Source organism: Callorhinus ursinus, unplaced genomic scaffold (assembly GCF_003265705.2).
Source record: "Callorhinus ursinus isolate GAN/ISIS: 27379988/994484 unplaced genomic scaffold, GSC_fseal_2.0 scaffold9, whole genome shotgun sequence".
Lineage (NCBI taxonomy): Eukaryota > Metazoa > Chordata > Mammalia > Carnivora > Otariidae > Callorhinus > Callorhinus ursinus.
The window spans coordinates 3,525,742-3,542,380 of NW_027397071.1; positions in this window are offsets into that span (position 1 = coordinate 3,525,742).

A 16,639-nucleotide genomic window follows, 5' to 3' on the forward strand; every position below is an offset into this window, starting at 1 on the left:
CAGGTTGTCACTCCTTTGGGTCAATACCAAGAACAGCAATGGCTACATTAATGCAATATTTTTTAAAAAATCAAAATTAATGAAAACCATATGAAGAACAAACTGTCAGAAATTTTTAAAAAAGATAGACTCTGAGCTGGCACTTGTCTGACTTGGCCCCCTCCCATCCCTCCAATCCTGACCCTGTTGGGTTTTACCCCTGCCACCAAACAGCTTTTTAATGGAAACTTTCTGACTCAATTCACATTTCTGATAGACTCCACCCCTAGGAGCTCCTAAATAATTTAGCCTTTACTGGGGTGGGGTAATCCCATTAGCGATTCCAGGTGATTCCCAGACAACTTCCTTATTAGAGATTAACCAGACACAGCAGGTGAGGGCCATGTGCACCCCTCAGGAACACGTGTGCTTGAGTAAGAAGTGCACCGTAAAGAAGGTATGGTTTTATACAACCTGCTAGGGGACACTGCGAGGCCAATGAGGATGAGTACGCGATGTGCACGGGATGCGGCCATGCACAGCGCTGGACCGTCTGACGTGACCCTGGTACAGCAAGGACTAGAGACCTGTGGACACTAGAATTTATCTCATGGGGGAGGGGAGGAAAAGGTTTCAGGCAGAGTGAAGTAGAAGTGTAAAACAAGGACACCCTGTTGCCCTCAGTGTGCCAGGGTGCCCTTCCCAACACTCCCTGCAGGCCACCCCAAATCAATCTACAATCCACTTAAGAGCAATGGGCCCTCGATACAAATGCCAGGAAGCTTCCTGGCAAGGACCATCCTGTCCTGGCTGGCCGGATGCCCCTTGTGAGTGCATGCATGACACCCTGCCCATCGCCCTTACTGCATTTATGCCCCCTGAATTGTGTATGCCCCCTACTACGCCATTAGCTTTGTGTGCAGGGATGGGTCTGTCTTGTCCACTGTGATATAGCTCCAGGAAACAGTCACGTGTGTGGTTCATGATAAGTGCTCAATAAAATATTTATTCTGTGAATGAATGAATGAATGATGGTAAGGAACAGCAAGTTCAAAGACTCACAAGTCAGTTGGCATTTGGATTCTTATATTGTTTTTATATTGTTTTAATATTACCTAATATGTGCACTTTGGATACAGCCAGTGTCCAATAAATACTATTTTGAGTGTGTGAACTCTATGCCCAGTGTGGGGCTTGAACTCATAACCTTGAAATTAAGAGTTGCATGCTCTACTGACTGAGCCAGCCTGGCGCCCTCCAATAAATACTTTTAATTAATTATGATCCACTGGCTGATAGTAACCTGGGAAAACTATACCTATGGCCTAGGCCTCATCCAAGAACTGGGAGCCCCCTTTTCTTCCCTCTCCTGCCAATGGGGTCCATCCAGCAAAGCATTGCTTGTGGGCTGAACCCTGAGGCGAATAAGTTTATTCTTTGCAACATGATAAACTGCCACCATCTTTCATTTTAGCTTTCAAAATAAAGCTTAGAGGAATTATGAGCTATTCTATTACTGTGGACAACGGCAATGCTGTAAGTGGTAGGTTAAAAATACCCTCCTTAAATATGTCCTGTTCACCCCAAACAGCTATGTGAACAGATACCTAAATGAAGCAAACGTTATCAACTAGTCAGCAACATTCAAAGAGTATAGGTTTGAAAATACAACAGCCTGGAAAAGTGTGATCATAAGGTAGAGGTGGTGAAAGAATCTGTCATTTTAAGCCCTGGGTCCTCTGTGTACTTTTTATAAATCCCTAGACCAGTTACTTGTTCTTTCTGAGCATTTCCTCATCCATCTGGAAAATGGAAACCAAACTGTTGTGAAGATCAGACGAAATCATGGGAGTTAAGGTGTTTTGTGAAGCACAATGTGCTGTACAAATACAAAGAAATATATTCTTATAAAAACAGAGATAGGAAACAGTAACCCTACAGGACGAAAATTGCTAGACTTCTAGGAAAGCGGAGGTGGCTGTGAAATCCACCCTCCACAACCCTCGCCCCTCGACCCAGAACCTGGAGAGCCGGGAAATGGGAGAGCCTTCTAGAAGTTAAACTGGCCAGATCTCTAATGGATATTTTGGCCATCTGGAGTCACAAACCAAGACGAGGGGGAGTATTTGATTGAAGGGCTTCGGGACATTCAAACTCTGATCAGGATAGGTCTTGATGAAATCTCAGGAAGATAGGCCTGCACGTGATTGCAAATTGGAAAGCAGGAACCTAATGGCTTATTATTCACTTTACCATACCAACTGTGATGTGACATTGTGCTTTCAGGCGTGGTCTACTGGGGACCCACATGACAGTTACCTGGGGATCGTGCATGTATGGGTGTGGGTTGCTGGGGTCCATAATCCAGGACTATGAATCCGAATCACCGGGGATGAGGTCAGAGAATCTGTGCTTTTCATACATACCTCAGGTTCCAGAACAACTACTTTTTAAAGTCTGTTTAATAACTCTCCACCCAGGGGCATCTCTTCATCTTAAGGCAAAAGCAACTCTGGAAAGATTTCAGAAGAGGAAATAAATGATTTAAGGAGAATAGGACTTGTTTATAAAGGGAAATTAAATATGTATAGGATTGGCTATATGAAGTCATGACTATGGTTTATAAATATTTGAAAGGTACAAATCCAAGTGGTAGAATCTAGATGTTTTATTTCAGTACCAGACGGCGTAAGTAGGTATAATGGAATGACATAAGCAAAGAGAACCTGGGGCAGACATCAAGGAAAACATCCTGACAGTGTAAAAAAAAAAAAAAAAAAGTTATAGAATCATTTCACATGGTTCAGTCAGCCAAAATATCAGCCCCTTCGGTGGAAAAAAACAGTTGGGCAGCATTTGAAAAAACAACCAATTGAGTCATTCAATCTTCTCCCTCTTTCTTTAAAAACGGTTGTTTTGATGTCCGAAGCTTTGTTATCCTAAGTCACAGGAATCAGGATGATTCTTAATAAATGAAAACGTGGCTCCTGAAAAATGTTCAGGACAGGAAGAGCCCACTGGTTCTGGCTGAGGTCTAGGACAAGGAAGGAGAAGCAGAAAGTGAGCATAAAACTTCTTCCAGCATCATGATTTTGCCTTGGACCCCATCTCGATACATTGACCTGTAATGAGAACTGACTATGTGCCAGACCCTGTCTCATGTAATCCGTGCAGTCTTGTGAGGTAGGTGGTGTTCTGTTTCATGGAAGAGGAAGTCAGGCTTAAGAGTAGAAAGTCCTAGGAAATGAAAAGCCTGGGGTTTGAACTCTTATCTAGATGACTCCAAAGTGCATGCTTTTTCTCAAGTAGGTACTGGGTACAAAGTACTATAGTCCTCACTGGTATTTCTTTCTTAATCTAAAGATTGCTAAAGTGAGCTAAGGAGTAATGACCCATACAGATGATCAAACTCTCTCCAAGCAACCTTGATACTGGGAAACTCTCTGAGAAATGATTACCTTCAGCTCATTTCAGGTCCTGCCGCTGTCCACAAAACTCAGTGCTTCTGAGTGCTAGAAAAATCAGAGTTAGTGGAACACCAAGGGGAAGGAGATGCCATTTGGGCGATGTTTTTGGCCCAAGGAGAGGTCTCAGAACCAGGAGCAATAATGTTGGAAATGTGTTGTTCTCTCTACCACACATCCTCCCCTTCTTCCTCCTCCTCATCTTCTTCCTCTTCCTCCACCACCCACCATCATCCCAACCACGACTGCCACCACCAGCACCACCACCATCACGTGTCCACGAAGAAAAATGAAGAAAAATGTGATATCGTGTATTCAATGACCATCAACATCCCTTGCCACCACTTCCAACTTAAAGACCCAAAGCAACGTTCTGTGCTAAGTAGCCCTCCCTTTCATCCCGGTCACACTTGGGGAGCATGAAATAGACCAATTATGCCAACATAAGAACAAAACCAGAGCCCGTCATTCCTTCCTCCAACCTCCGCAGAAGGACAGCCATATACTCCACCAACATGCCAAACTGCTAAGGCTTCGGAATCCCTTGAAAATGAAACCAGATAGAAAGCAGATAGAAAGGGAGCTCAGCGTTCTTCCTGCACCCCCTGTGCAGCCCCTGAAGCTACAGAGTCATGGGGCTACAAGAAAGGAGCATCCAGTAAGCCCAGACCTCGCGGTGCCCATTTGTGTCTCTACATCTGGCTCTGACTGGTAGCTCAGAGACACGGTCTGAGAGGGTGCCTCAGAATCTGCCTCCCACATAAATACACGATGAATATCGTTCTGCTGTGAAGGCTTTAGCTCCCTGGGGAAATCTCAGACTCGAGAACCTGCTGACATAAACAAGTGGAAAGGCTGGGTATGGAGTCAGAGGCTTGTTTTGGGAAGCAGAGAGCTGACTTGGACAACAATGGCTCTCCATAGCGCCCTAATTGTGCCCTTGCCGGGAGGCCTTCCCAGCCCTCCTGGGGCCCCTGGGGCTTGGAACCAGCTCTGCTTAGGTCAGAGCTCTGTGCAAATAAGCCCCCTTGGGCCTGCGGACGGGTAAATAGCTCTCCACATTCAGACACAAAGTTGGCCTTCAGAGGAGCAGCTTGCAGACCCAGAAGCGCCTTCGGGCCTGAGGAGTGGGGCCGGAACAGGGCTCCCAGCGCGAGACAGGAGACTGGAACCAGCTCCGACAGGGCTTCAGAGGAGATGTGAAATCCATGTAAGGGCTGGGGTTGCCCTCGTAAAGACCAGTTTCACTGACACAGTATAAGGAGAGGAAAAGGAAAGAGATCGGAGAGAGAGAAGAAAGGAGGGAAGAGCAGAGGGAATCAGTCAAATGGTTTTCTAGGAACTTATTATTGTGAGGGGCAAGGGCTGGAGATTCTTCTTTGTCCACCCGATCCAGAATCACAGTACAAAGTTAAATGGAATTAGGGCACAATCCCTCAGTACTGGGACGTTTTGATTAATAACAAAATAAAAGAAGTTGAAGATAAAATCTGACTGGGAACGCATAGGCTGATAACACTTGGCTGTCACTGGGGCCATGTCCCCACATTTTGACATTTTAGACAACTAGACAAGTTAGTGGAGGGAGAAGTATTTTAAGTGTGACTGATGGGAAGTTCTCTCCCCTGTGGATGGGGTTGGCCTTTGTGTCTTGACTTCCCATTCTGGGCATGGTTGGCACGATACTAGCTCCTATGTCTTGTGCCAAGTCTCCCTGATCCCTTCACTCTTGCAGGATCGTGGTTGCCCTCAAAAGGGGGGACTCTTCCTGCCTGGGGGGATCTGTAGTGGGATCCCTGTGTTGCTAAGGGCAATGCTGACTTCTAAGTGTGGCGCTCCAGAAGATCTCTTTTTCCAGCATGGCTGCCTTCCTGCCCACCATTTTATATTCTGGTCTTACCAGTCAAGCCCATAGAGGGGAAAGGAGTGACAGACCCTCCTGCTTCCATGAAAAAACAGGGAAGGCTGTGTGTGAGGACAGACCGGAACATGAGAGAAGCATGTAAAGGATCCACACTTACCATACAGCTTCCTACCAGCCGTCCAAAGGGATTTGGCATTTTCGGATTCTAAAATTTTACCATTGTCTGTCACTTAATGCAAAACAGGTATATCAGTGTGGTTGACAGTAAAGTGAGTTCAAAAATTCAAAATCCATTTTCCCCCTGACTTCATCATGAGACCACAGCCATGTTCCCACAGGAAAAGGAAATCCCCCCCAATAATCAGAGATGAAAACTCTTCAGGTGAAGAAGTTACTTTGATGGCAAACAGGGTACTCTGTTATTCTAGCAGGATCATCCCTGCCTGGAATCCAGTGAGGGGGACAGGACAAGCAAGTGAAAAGAGCACAGGACTCGGGGTTAAGAAGGTGTGGACTCCAGCTCCGCCTCCTACAGGTAATGGAACATTAGGTAAACTCCTTAAATTCTCTGAGCTTCAGTTTCCATAGCCAGGAAAGGATGGGGATAATACCTATTTTGTAGGATTATTACGAGGCTTATATAAAATAATGTTATAAAGTACTTGGTAAATAGTAGATACTCATAAATGGTGCTCCTTCTTACCTAATGGCTCCCTTCCCTTCCGCGGTTAAGAACTGACTCATACTGAGGGCCTACAGTATGCTGCTCATTGGCTACAGGCCCTGCACATATCAGCAGCAGCTACTATGTCCTGAGTACATAAAATGTGGCAGGTAGGTGCTTTATGACTTCCCTGATGATCCTTACCAGGATAGCTCTGCGCAGTAGAGTATCATTCTCCCCATTCTTCAGATGAAGAAACAGAAGCCCAAGTTTTCATCGAAAACCCTTGTGACACTTGAGCCATTCATCTGCTGGTCCCCCAGCTACTCCCCAGATCATGAGGATTATTTGCCTATCTTGGATTTAGGGTTGCCACATTTAGCAACTGAAAATAAAGCATGCCTCGTTAAGTTGGAATTTCAGATAAGCAACAAATAAAATTTTAGTATAGGTATGTCCCATGCAATATTTGTGACATACTTACACTAAGAAGAGACTCTGGTATCCCTGAGTTGCATGTACAGCGTTCTCCTTGCTCTAGTAAGAATGACCACAATCAGAAACACTGGGCTGCGCTCTTCCGCATCCTGACAAATGATGCCTCCCCTACGTTCTGCACTCCCGGCACATTCTCTACCTTGGCGGCATCAAGCAACCACCAGGGTGGATCTAAAATGACCATATGTGCATTTTCCCTAAAAATGAGCCCCTATGCATTTATTTCTGCTGAGGCCTGTAAATATTTTATTTGCTGCTACTACTCAATTAAAACCCCCAATTTCACCGTGCTTGCTCTGGCAAATGTTTGCAATGTTCGATTTCAAAACAGTTCTAGTTCATTTTTAATTAGATATTTAACTTCATTGGCTGCTAGCCAATAATTTTAGGATATTTGTTTTCAGCTTGATGAGAGTGGCAAAGGGACCATTTGTGCATAAAATAGCTCACTGGTTGTCTTTGTTTTCAGTGATGCCTTTGCTCTTACTGTTCCTTGCTAATGCCAAGGATGTTAGCTCCCCAGCAAGTTAAATATCAACCCCCACAGGAAACAGTTCTGATGATCCCCTTCTATATTGAAAATGCCCATAGGAACCCCAAAGATGCGAGAACAGAGGACAAAGCAAGCTGGGGAATTCGGGAAACATGAGACCAAGTGTTGAATGGCCATACTTGAAAACTTGACAATCTTGGAGCAGGTGCCTGGGCTGCCTGGGGAAATGGGAGGTCAGGGAGGAGGGTTGGGCTGGCCTTTGCCTGTGCCTGGGGAGGGGTATGTTAGCCCAGATTGCTCCGTCATGGGACCCTCATGGTCCAGAGATGCTCCCATTTGCTTTCTTTTCTGGAAAAAAAGAGAAAGGGATTCCTGCATCCAAACCCCCACCAAGCACTGTAGTTAAGTAGAGCAGATCCTTTGTATTCATGAAGCTTAGATCCCCAGGTCTTGGTATATTCTCAAGATTGCAAAGACATCCATAGACTATTGTTTCTGACATGTCCCCTGTTCTCTTTGAATCTTCTCTCACCTCAAGGCTACACCTTTTCAGCCTTTGCACAGTGTTTTAGACAGGTCTTTTTAGAGATCCACAAACTGCTTATTCTTAGATTTGTACAGAGCCTATGGTGGCCTTGTTCATGGCAGAGATCTGAGTCACTGCAGCTTGATGTCCTCCCTAATTTGTGGATGGCTCCTATTTTGAGGAATGAATGATTTTTTTCTAAATCTCTTCGCTATCGGCATCAGCAGTTGTCACTCTTGTGGCGCTCATGTTTCATAGAGAAACAAGAGCTTTTGTCATTCACAAGAGGGTCTATGTAAACAACAGCAAATGGAGGGTAACAGAGCCGAGACGTGATGCATGTACCTAGCAGCCGGCTCGGCTCACCCACTGACCGTGGGACCAGTGCTCGTAAATGAGCTTCCGAGTAGCACACGTGACTCAGATTTGTGTCTCAGCAAAATTAGAGATCATGATCTGTTATAGATCTCCAGACAAACCAGCTCCGATGAAGTCCAGGAAAGCCAAAGCTCAGGGAGGGACTAGGAATTACTTTGTAGAGTTCTGTATCTCTACTTCGCTAGAACTGGCCGTGGACCAAATGACGGCTCTATCACAGTCCAGTGTTGCACAGTGAAAAGGCAGAAGAGGTGAGACTTTAATGAGGTGATAATACCAACCCTAGTACCACCTGCCATGCACCTGTCACATGCCAGGTGCTATCATTGCGGTTAGGGTGAAACTTCTGGGACTTGAACTCTGCCTCGCCAACCTACCAGCTCGATGACCTTGGGAAAGTTACTTAATGTCTCTGTGACTCAATGTCCTCATTACAAACTAAGCGTATGAACAGGGTCTACCTCATAGGGTTTTTATGAGGATTAAAGGAGCTAATATTTGTCAAGTGCTTATAAAAGAGCCTGGCCCATACTGGCTACTGAGGGTCCGGTACTGAGGGTTCACAACCAGTTCCATTATCCAGGTGGGGGCTGTGGATGGGTTGCCTAGGGAGAAAAGGCCGAGATGTCCCTTACAGGGATGTCCCTCTTTCAGGGAGTCTCAGTGGCTCTGCATTGCTTTCTGCCCTTTCTTCACGCAGACAGCTGGCACGGGCTTAATTAGGGACCAAGATGCCAAGCTGAATCTTCAGTGGAGTAACTGATCTAAACTATACAGAGCTTGGCTGAATTTGATTTACTCATTGTGGACAACCAGCAGAGCCGGGGCCAGGGCAGTCACTCAGAGGCTAAGTGGTCAGGTTTCCTGGGTCTGTTTGGGGCCTAGATGTTCCTGAGTCCCTGAAATGCAACCACTCTACTGAGGAATGGGTGGCAGGGGGGGGGGGGGGGAAGACAGACAGAGCTGGAGGGTGGCTTTGCCCTGAGAGGGGCCTGGAAGGAAGATGTGAGGCAGGAAGCAGCAGAAAGGGACGCCATTACTGAGATCCTGAGTTTTCACTGCAGAGCTTAGAGTCCCGATGAGCCCTGATCTCAGAGAGCCTTGGGGTCTGAAGGTCCAGGACTGCTCTGAGCCTGAGTCAGGAAGCCCATCTCTCCAGACTTGGCCTCTGCAGGGTCCAGTGCTCCCCCTCAACCACGTGGTGGTCGTGGTGGGGTGACCCAGGGTTCCAACAGCTCAGTGCCCGGGTCTCTTCTGCAACAGATGTGAAAGCTGACCACTGCCTGACTTTTGGGGATAGTCATGGGGGCGCGGAGTGAAGGGAGGGAGCTGAACTGCTGGGGTGGAGACACCATCCTTCACAGCTAGGGGCTGGAGCACGGACTGCAGTTGTAAAGCTTTTAAGAAGACCAACAGGCTAGAATCTGGCAGTTTGCTGAATCAAAGGAGCCAGAAGCAGATAAAGATCCTGGGTACAAAATTAGGAATTGAGAACAGGAGATGAGAGCAAACGCCAAGTGGGCTGAGAGTCAAGAGAGGCTTTGCTCTTCCAGGCCAGTGCAGCTCACAGATGGGCTAGTTGAGCTCTCAGCCAAGAGCCTCAGGCCAGCGATCTCCTGAGCCCAGCCCCTCTGCTTTCTCGTGCTGAGATCCTCTGTCCACGTGGCCTAGCCTGAGAGGAAGAGAGGTGGTCACCTGGGCTTTCAGGCCCGACCGTAACTACTGGAATCCTCAAGCCAGGTCTGCATCTCCAGAGGCTCTTGCACCTGAAGGAATGGGGGTTTTAAATGGGGGTTACAGCCATGATCACATTTGGCAGAGGAGCTACCAATTCCGGCCAAGTCCCAGCTGCCGGGATGGCGTCTCCAAATCCTTTCTTGTCAGTGACGTGCCAAAAGGCTCCCTATCTAATTGGTTCCTCCTGGGCATGCGCAAAGCACCCCAACCAACCCTGCATGGGCTGCAGTCAGCAGGAAGGATAGAAGCTGCTGGAAGGTAGAGTCCATTGGCTACCCTTTCTTCACAGCTCCCAGACTGATCGCAAGTGCCTGAGGGTAGGAAAAGTTTGCCGGCTGCCTGAGTTCCAATGGACACATCAGAGCAAGGGGCCTGACTGCTCAGAAGAGTTTGTCTTTCTACGGTGGAGCATGAACCTCACAATTTAAAAACAGTAGCGTTGTCCTGGAATTAGTAGAACCAGTGATACAACATGGCATAAAATTGGTCTTCTGCGTTTTTCAAGTTAGAGGCATATTTTGAAGTATACTCTCCCTGTGTCTGACAGAGTGGGGATTTGCTGTTCCCTGCTGCACCCCTAGGCTCGGCAGGCCTTGAAAAGGAGTCTCACCTTGTTACAGACTCTGGCAGGGACAGGGATACCTGCTAGGGATACCCCAGGGCCATCTGCACCCCCAGGCACTGCAGACTCTGGTCATGGAACTGTCCTTCATTCTCTCAGGAACACGTAGGGTGACCTCCAGGGCCTGTCCTGGCATCAGGCTGTTCCTGGAAGGGATGAGGTGACAGAGGGTTGGGATTCCACTGGCCCTGCCCCAGCTGCACCCTGAATGCCATCAGCTCAAGCGCCCGAGCAGTGCTGACGGGAACCCAGCAGATGACACGCAGCTGTGAGGCATTTGTTGTGGAAACAGAGTCACAGATGGCCACACGGTCCATCCTGCTGGGCTGTTTTCTTCACACAATTTTTACAGAAGTGAGGGGGAGAGTAGTTTGTGCTATAAATAAGCTAAGCCCTGAGCAGCCGCTGTCCGATTTACTGGCTTAACATTGTTTGTGAGCGAGAACATATTGGCTCAGAGAAATGGCAGGGTCTCCCTGAAGAGAAGGGCTGAGGCCTTTCCTTCTGGTCCTGGGGCCTGGAGGCCCTCTCCCCTCCTCCCTTGGGCATGTAGAGGCACATCTGGTATAGCCACCAGCCTTACACATTCTCCTCACTACATTTGTTGTATAAATTATTTTTTAAGATTTTATTTATTTTAGAGAGAGAGAGAGAGCATGCAAGAGCTGGGGGAAGGGCAGAGGGAGAGAGAGAGAGAGAGAGAGAGAGAGAGAATCTCAAGCAGATTCCAAACTGAGCCAGACTTGGGGCTTGATCTCATGACCCTGAGATCACGACCTGAGCCAAAATTGAGAGTTGGCTACTCAACTGACTGAGCACCTAGGCACCCCTATTGTTCAAATTATTAATATCGTTATTAAACATTTTCCAACTCAGAGATAGATCATAAAGTCCTACGACCTCCAGGCAGCCTTGGATGGGCAGGTGGGGTTCACAAATGCTCCTGCATTCTAGATGTCCTCAGGGCCCTTGCCATCCTGCCATCATGTGACCCTGTGATTCTCCCCCTTTTTCAGCTTGTCCCTAGACACTAGCAATTCTGGGGCAAGTCATTGGGCCACACTTCCAGGCGGTGCTCGACAAAGCAGCAGGTGGGAGGAGAAGCTGGTATTGAGAGTCCTGAGCAACCCCCCCTGTGGAAGAGAACTTGGTGATATGAAAGTACAGATACACTGATCCTTTGACCCAGCAATCTCACTTCTAAAATTCTGTCCCAGAGATATATTGGTAAGAATATAAAAAGACGATACTCAAGGCCATTCATTGAATCATTATGTAGAGAGCAAAAGATTGAAAAATAATCAAATGTCCATCAGGAGGGAAATGATTGAAAGAGTTATGGTATATCCACACAGTGGAGTATTATACAGCTGTAAAAAGTCATGAAGGACAATTCAATATACTGTGATGCAGTTATTTTCAGGATCAGTGTTAGCTTAAGTTGGAAAAAGATGTAGGGCATCTTATCTTTTCTCTAAGAGAGGGGGGATATGAATACACATGTGTGCTTATTTTTTAAATGGCATACATCATGAAATAAATAAAAAGATTACTAATGGAGGAGAGAGTGGACAGGGAAGAGAGGATTTCGAATTGCAGGTGGATTGACGATAAGCGTTTTAAGGCTTAAGCTTCAGGACCCCTTGCATGTACAGATCTTTTTCAAGGCTCTAAGAGAATTCCTAATCATTTCCTGTTCTTTTCCTTGAGAAGGCATAAAGGTTTACATACAGTTCTTTAGATGGCTTCTCTTGTGCTTCATTCACAGGAGATGCCCAAAAAGTGCTTGTTGAGTGTATGCACAGAATAGAATATGGTGATGAGAAATCAGCCCCACCATGCTTTCGTTCTTGATCCTAGTCTAATGGCCTGCAGAGACCCAGAGCAAACCTTCTCCTTCTTCTGTGTGCCCTCTACCCGACCTTCAATATTTGAGCATAGAATAATCTCTTCTCTGGCAGTCCCCATACCTATTCCTCACGACAAGTCACCGGGAGACCTCCTCCCAATCATGCTGTTTTCCTCTGAACAAGCTCCAGCTTTTCTAGAACTGGTAAGAAATGCACAAATTAAAATGGGACTGCTGCTTCAGAGCTGTCTCCAGAACACACATACATAAGGATATTCTCTGAGAAGACTAACCCTTTAATTTATGGTCATCAAAGGTCATTTGAACATACCCATTTCTCTTATTCATCCATCTACCCATCCACTCATTTATTCAATAACATTTATTTGACACCTGTTCCCTGCCAGGCAGTAGGCCAGCTCTTGGGCATACAAAAGTAAATAAAGCCTGGTCCATTTAACATAGTATGGTTGTTAGAAAACCTTTAAAAATTGGAGAAGCCAAGTAAAAAAAGGTTTTGAGATATTGGCACTGGTCTTTTTCTGTATGATCTTGGGCGTGTTATTTAACCTCTCTGAGCTTCAGGTTCTTACGTACAAAATGGTGGTATCAACAATTACTCCAAAAGGTTGTTGTAAGGATTGATGATAGAACATTTGTAAAGTGCTTATTGTAATGGCTGGAATGTAGTAGTTGCTCAGTTAGTTAATATTCTTTCCCTTCTGAAGAGCTCACAGTTTGGCTATAAGAATATGTGTTGTGTGGGGTGGCTCCGTTGGTTAAGCATCTGTCTTTGGCTCAGGTCGTGATCTCAGGGTCCTGGGATGGAGCCCCACATCGGGCTCCTTGCTCAGCAGGAGCCTGCTTCTCCCTCTCCCTCCGCATCCCCCCACCCCCACTGTGCTCTCTCTCTCAAATAAAAAAAAAAAAAGAGTATGTGTTATGGGAGTGTGGGTGGGGAAACATGGATTAATTTTGGTGGGAGTGGGTAGGGGTTTGGAAAATCTGGAACATGGGGGTCTCTGTAGGGTGGAGCATCTTGGGCAGCCGGAGCAGTGTGCAGGTTTTGGGCACTCACCAGTGTGAATGTAGAAAGTGAAAGCTGCCAAGGGTGTGTTTGTGGGTTGAGGTTGGGTGGGAGAGCATGAGGCTGAAGACAACCTTTGCCATGTTGCTTAAGACCATGCTGTGTTCTGTGAGCAGTAAACAAGGCTTGTTTGTTTTGACTAAAATAACCAGCCACTGGTCCTCTGGGTCTCTGTTTTTGTTTCTGTTTTTTTTTTTCTTTTTTCACATCACTTCAGTACTTCAGTACTTATTTTATTTCTGTTTGATTGAGCACAGGTATGAGATAAAATATGGGATCTAAAATACTATTCTTCTACTAGTGAGTGGCCCTGTAAGCATGGCCCTAGATGTCCCTTTGGGGCAGGCCACAGTTTAGAGCGGCCTCACAAGCAGGCGGTCCACAGCGGGCCTGGGCCCCGAGAAGGAGCCCCTCTGTGACACTCCTACAGAATGGATGAAGACGAACGGGGTGTGTTCCTCCTCTGGTGCCGGGAGGAAGGAACTGAGACTCTTTGGCCTGGGCCTCAGGTGGCCCCACTGGCAGTAGGAGGAGGCCGGGAAAGAACCTGCTGGCTCCCTCTCAGGGCGCAACACCACCCAGCCCCATGTTCTACAGAAAGAGTTCCTCGGGGAAGGTCTCTGCCTTGGCTTTGCTTCCTCACCACCCTCCAGCCTCCTCACACAAAGGCTCTCGGCATCCGGACCCTTCCAGCTTAGAATCTGGGCTTGAGCCTCTGAGCCTGCTCTGTCTGGGCCTGGGGTGCGGCCTAGTGCTGCCAATTCCATTCTGAGTATATTAAAGACCCACCCCTCTGGAATTGCCTGGTGTGGTTATAGCCATGGTGGTGGGAGGTGGGGAAGAATGGAAGAGAAGGAAAGGTAAGCAGTTTTCTCCCACTACGAGTTGGCAGGGGAATCAAGCATGTCCAGCCCGGGCTGCAGAGATACATGGCAGGGGCCCAGACTCTGGCCCTGTCTGGGCACACAGAGCAGACGTCTATATATGGCTTCTGGTTTTGCTTCCTGACCTCCCTTCCCTTCCCATCCCCCTCCCCACCTTCAGTGTCTCCTGCCCTGTTTGCCCACACTGAGGGCCCAGCCCAAGCGAGCAGCCTAATAAAGCAAGTTCAGTGGCCCCAGACTGAGGGCTCTTCAGGGCGTGGTGAGGGGTGCCCTGGGGCAGCCTGGCCGGAGAGGTCAGCAGGATGGTGCTCACAATAAGCCCCACGTACGTGGAATCTCAGGAATCTGCCGCGGAATGAGTCTGTTGTGATGGAAAGATGCTTCTCTGGCCTGAAAGCAGGTTGTGAGGCCTCTGGGTCTACACAGCTGTGATTGATTCCAGCCCACCGCAAGGTGGGAGGAAACCACTTACCTTTCCTTCCCCGCTATTCCCACACTAGGTGGGGGGATCTGAATTCGGCTCAGCTCAAAGCAGTTTGAAAAGACAGATGCAAGTTCAAAGTATTCTGCAGGCTGCCCTCGATGAGTTTTCAGAAACTAGCTCCCTTCCATGGTTATTAATATGGGTACTGGGTGGGCCTCCCAGGCCACGTTTACATAATTCACACACTCAAGTCTTGAGTGAAAGGAGCAGAGACAAGAAGGGTCACGTGGCTTTACAGTGTAGAACTTGGAAAGTGGAGTCTGTATCTCCATTGACCTTTTTACCCATTTGTCAAGTTGGGGTACGTTTGACAGCAGGATAAACAAATAAGATGAGGGTTAAATATTGAGCAGAGGGAGCCCCTGTTCCATAAATGTAGCTGCTAGAACGGTGATTACTGTGACAGCCCGTGAACAGCATAGCATTGCCGCATGGCGTCAGTAAAAGGCCCGGACCCCATAAGCTTGAAGTTTGGTTTTTCTCCACTCCTCTCTGGCAACGGTCCTTCAGGATTCTGTCCTTTAGGGCCTAGGACCGTCACACTGGTTCAGAATTAGCCATCTTCCCAGTTGGTTGTTTTCAGAAGCAATGTCAGCCCTGAGGAAGAATTAGCTCTGTGTCCAAGTCCTGCCTCTGCCTCTACATTTGTGACCAATTTGGGCTAATTACTTCCCTCTCTGACTCTACTTCTTTATCTATAAAACTCCTATCTCATAGGAATGTTGTGTTACACATGTTACACATGTGTTACATGTTACGAAATAATATCTATTAACAGAGCTAGTCTGGCACAGAGCAAGTGCTCGGTAAGTGGCTATTAGAATGAATTATCATTTTGGGGCGCCTGGGTGGCTCAGATGGTTGAGCGACTGCCTTCGGCTCAGGTCATGATCCCGGAGTCCCAGGATCGAGTCCCGCACAGGGCTCCCTGCTCAGCGGGAAGTCTGCTTCTCCCTCTGACCCTACCCCCTCTTGTGCTCTCTCTCTCACTCACTCAAATAAATAAAATAAAATCTTTAAAAAAAAAAGAGTGAATTATCATTTTAGAAAGCTGGAAATCTTAAGAGATGAGGAATATTCAACTCTCAAAAAAAGAGGAAAGAAAAGCAGATGGGTGCCTGACCCTATTCTCAATTTGTGGTCTTTGACCTACAAATTCACTATAATCTAAATCCTCCTTGCACTGATTTCTGTGTTCTGGGAAAGAATTTCATGGATGTTTAAATCCCTGGCCCATCTCGTCAGAGTAGGTAGGAGTACTCCCATTTTTAAGATGAGGAAACAGATTCACAAAGGTGAAGTAATTTGTCTGAGGCCCCGTTTCCCGTGAGAGGAGAGCCAGGACCCCAGTCCACGCTTTGCCATGGACCGTGCCACAAACGCTGTCTCCTGGGTCTCTCCCGCGCTCCCCTGACCCTGAGCAGCCTCTGGGCTGACGAGCTCACCTCTCCCAAAGGCTCCACCTTGCCATCAGACTAACACTTGCAGAACCTCACAACGGACAAGTCCAAGACATTATGATTGTGAAAAATTGCAGGGTCCCACTGGGATTTTATGGTATTAAGTCATCAAGCAGTTCTGTTTGTACAACAGGGAACTTGTCAACTGCTGGGCACGTCTACGTCGCTTGACAAAATTCTTGACGCCCCTCTATATCTCGTTCCTTCATCTTTTGCCCTCTGGTCTTTCTCTCTCCCTCTCTCTCTCTCGCTATTCTATTTCCTAGGCAGAGCAAATGAAGCTTTCAAACTGACAAGATCCTCATCTAATAAATGGTCGAAGAGATTAGTCACGACAGGGCTCAGAAGTGAACCGATTTTCCTGCAGGCTGAGACTCCTGCTAAGGTCCACTGGGGGTTATTCTCTGACCCCGTGAGATGCCGGCTTGGCAGAATGGTGTGACATGTTGGCAATGCTGGAATATCAATGCTTGGCCCAAATTCAGTAGAGGCAGAGCCGAGAATGCTGGCGAGCAGGGAGGGGCACCCGATTCTCCATCACAATGCCCACTGCACAGCCTTGGGTACAGGCCTCGGGCAGGCAGAGGAAGCACAGATGGGAAGTGGGCCAACAGAGGCTGCTTTGCAGGCCCCATCTGGGGGCCCAGCAT